General features: G+C 27.0%; 1 pseudogene; it reads left to right on the top strand.

Annotated features, from left to right (window-relative positions):
* The first annotated feature begins 540 nt into the window (after positions 1-540).
* LOC149518762 (uncharacterized) lies at positions 541-1735 on the top strand (annotated as a pseudogene).
* Positions 1736-4301: the final 2566 nt, after the last annotated feature.

Here is a 4301-nt window from a genome sequence, read left to right as displayed (position 1 = left end):
GTTGAAAGATTTTTTTTTTTATTGGAGCTAAGAACATTCTTTAATAACTAACGGCAAGTATTTTGAATTCATTCTCGAATGACTAGCTTTTATGGGGTTAACATGCACTAAAAACAATTTGATATAATATTGTTCTAATTTTAACATTTTATCGTGGTATGATGGCATAAACAAATAAAAATGCTTTAGCCAAAATAATAACTTAATAAATATAATTGTCTAATTAGTTTGTATAACATTCTTTAAGTTTGCAAGATCAGAAAATCAATAATCATGATAGTTAAATTTAAGAATTAATAGCACTCGTGGTCCTTAAACTTTGGGTCAAATTCTATATTGGTCCCTAAACTTTGAAAAGTTTGAAGTAAGTCCTCAATTGCCCAAACATTTGTCAATGTAGCCCTTCTATCTACTAGACCATCTAAATTGATGGTAAATCCTATATGGCATGACACATAATCCTCCAAATTTGTATTACATGGAATTTTTTTTTGTTGTTTGCACAGATTACTTGAAATTTTTTATGGTTTTTAAACAAATCATAAAACAAAAAAAAGCAAAAGATTAAAAAAAATAAACTTTGACCACCTATCATCTAAGGAATATAATCTAGGAGTTTTTAAGGTTTTTGAAGCTCTAAAACAAGCTTCCTATGAGTTACAAGCTTATCCAACTTATAACTCGGCCCACTCCAACTTATCTACCATTAAAGCCCTCATTAAACTTGAAAAATAGTTCAATTCAATCCTCTCTAAAAATTCACAGTTGTTTACTCTTTTCCAATGACTTGCTGACCTGAAAACGCTTCTCAAAACCTTCATAAAAAACTCATGGTTACAGCCTCTGAAGCTTCCTGACTCGTTATGTCTCGACTCACTTCATCTCCTACGTCATCGATATGATTGAGTACAAGATTCAAGTCTAGATCAAACATGAGAGCATCGAGAGCTTGATAAAGGGTTTGAAAGAGTAATGGAAGAGTGAGAAAGAGTTGGTTCAATTACTGGCTTAATTCGAGGACCGAGTCTTAAAAAGGTTTAATCGCGAGTTACCGCCAAATTTAGTCTTAAAATCAAAAGCCTTTTCAGTTTCATGGTCAACCTTTTATGACCTGAATTATACAAAATAGATTTGAGACAACACAACATTTTGTATAACTGCTTTGCTCTTATTCAACAAAGATGTCTTTATCGAGTAAGTGAATATGAGAAGTATAATTCACGCACTTTTGGACATGAGATCAACCCATTGCCTGAAAGTTTTGTGTGAGCTTATTGAGTTTACTAAATCTCCCATTTTGTGGATGAAATTATTAGTAATGGGGAAATTCTCAAAATTTTAACTTTGTTAAAATCCAAGGATCTAGACATGAAAGTTTTGGCCTTTGATTGCATTCCTGAAATTGGTTACTTTGGATGTAAGGAAGTAGTAAAACCACTACTTAGATAATGAGAAGAGTGGGGAGAAGATACTTGTGGCCTTCGATAAAGATTTGGACATCAAAGTTTTGGCCTTTGATAAAGAAACTTATGAAGTTGTAAAGGTCAGAGCTTGGTGGGGATTTGATTGAGATAGGAAACTTTGGTGATGAAATGAGGAGAGTGGAGAGAAAAAAAAAATAGAAAGGAGAGAAAACAAGTTTTTAGAGAATCATCCATTTGCAAGTTGCATGGCAAGGTTTGTCGTGCAATTAGGGGAAGGGCTAAGGCAAAAAGAGAAAAGGGCTTTTAAGTAATCATTCTTGCAAGCATTTTCCTCCACGTAATATGTTCAAACAACAAAAAATTTTCACATAATACAAGTTTGGAAGATTATGTGTCATGTTACATAGGATTTATCATTAATTTAAAACGGTCTAACAGACAGAGGAACCATATTGACATATGTTTGCATAATTGAGGACTTAATTAAATTTTTCAAAATTTAAAGACCAATATAAAATCTGACCTAAAATTTAGGGATTACGCGTGCTATTAATTCTAAAGTTTATTAAGATAATATTGATTTGTTTTAAAATTTGATGATTTGGACATTAATAAAAAAATTTTAAAAAATAAGGCATCTATTATAGTGATTTAAAATGACTTGGTAAATCTCAATGTTTAATTGATAGACTAATTGGTTTTACCTCTAATATAATAATATTTTAAAGTTATGGATATATTATTAATTAAATTTTGATCAGATTTAGACGTTGGTAATGAAGAATGAATATTTCTTTGGTGAAAATTTTATACTTAAATATTGGGATAAAGGGCAAACTTGTTAATGTATTATAGGTGAAAACTGAATTTTGTCACCTTTGGTATCAATTGAATTTTGTCAACTCTACTTTGGTTTCATGGAATTTTTTTTAACTGTACTTTCATTTCTCATCGAACTTTTACCAATGTACTTTCGTATTTTTATTTTTAATCAAACTAATAAGAATAGAATATTTCACAAAATATTACATTAGTATATTTAAAATAAGTTTTGAATAAAACATAGTATGAAAAATATTTTAAATTTAAATTTGAAAATATTTATTTTAGAATTAAATTTTATAAAAAAAATAATAAATTCTTCGAACGTGTCACTCCATATGTATAATTTTACTACATATAAAATAATTCTAATATTTTTACTACATATGAAATAATTCTAATCAAATAAAAAAAATTCAACCAAAAAATAGAAGGACACAAAGAGAGTAACTAAGTTTGGTAAAACTAATGTGAATAGTTTTTATAAAACCCGATTACATTCATGTACTTCTTTATCAAACCTAGTTGTTTAACTGTCCTCTTTTTTTTTTTTTTTTGTCGAACAACTTTCTGTTTGAGAAATTAAAATTATTATTTTTAGTTATTTTAAATCTAATATTTGAAAAGAATTTGTTCTCATATAAAATTGTATAGAAAAAAAAAAAAAAAACCTATTCCAACTTAGCACACTAAGTGTTTATTTTTGCCGGAAGTGAAATATCTACATCATATAATATCTTTTATTAAAATTTTATTTTAAATATATTAACGAAATATATTACAAAATATTCTATTTTCATTAGTTTTGATTCAGAAATCACCAAAAAATGAAAATATAGTGACAAAATTTTAATGCGATATGAAAATACAAGAGTAAAATTCAATGACATCATGCTAGAGTTGCAAAATTCAATATTCACCTTAAAATATTGGCAAATATGCTCTTTATCCCCTTAAATATTTGAGTATTAATTTTGTCATTTATATAACTATAAAATATTTAAAATTTATCTTTTTGGCCTACAAATTTTATTTAAAACAGTAACTCAATAAGTACAATTACTTAAATACAATTAATCTTAATGTCCAGATCAGGAAGAGCTGGCTTGACTTTATTATGTCTTTCCTTTATTCTTATGCTCTGTAATTAGCGACAAAAATAACTGTTAAAGTGGTTTATTCCACATATAATAAATTTTTAATAGCTTATAATTTAATATTCAAATTGATTCTCTCCATTTATTGTCAATTGGTTTTAAGATAAATGCTTAAAAATAACATGCATGTTGAACCCACGGTGACAATAAATAAAGATTGAACTCAGATTGAATTTTCCTCAAATTAACACACCTTCATAATAAAAAATTACGAAAATAAGCTACATTGTTATATATATATATATATATATATATATATATATATTTATATCCTTACCAGAATATAAAAAGGTAATCAATCTAATATAAGATGCATAAGCAGACTTTCATGTCCAATGTATTCAACAATTAATCGCCTTCTTCTACCATCAAACTCAAAATTTATTTTATTTTTAATTCTTATCGTACATTTAGCACATTTTATTCTTTCTAATAAATAACCAATCGGTTTCTAGAGGGCCTTCACTAACTTAATTATTGATTTTTACAACAACTAAATCATAATTAATCTAATTAATAAACTAGAAAAATTTCATTAACAATAAGAGATTTAGTAAAAACCTAACTTGATTCTAGTTAGATGAGGAAAAAACAAAATCCCAAATAAAAAAAAAAAGAAAAAATAATAGTAACAGAAATCAAAATTTCAAAAGAGTAATAAACAATAAGTCTAACAAAAATATTACAAAAGTATATTGCCTTCAATCGACATTCATATGCTGATAAGGAAAGGGAAGAAAGAAAAGGAGAAAAGGTTAAGGAACGGGCATGGAGTGGAGAAAAGAAAAAATGTTCATTATTCCTTTAAATAGGGTGAGTATAGTAAAAACAATTTCCTTCATAAAAATTAAAATTTTATCATTTTCTTTCCAAGTAATAGTTTCTTTTTGTAGTACCA

Source organism: Durio zibethinus, chromosome 5, assembly GCF_047325235.1.
Source record: "Durio zibethinus cultivar Kanyao isolate XHJ-2024 chromosome 5, ASM4732523v1, whole genome shotgun sequence".
NCBI classification, from domain to species: Eukaryota; Viridiplantae; Streptophyta; class Magnoliopsida; order Malvales; family Malvaceae; genus Durio; species Durio zibethinus.
Note: the sequence above shows the minus strand (reverse complement) of the source record. Positions and strands in the feature narration are given on the sequence as shown.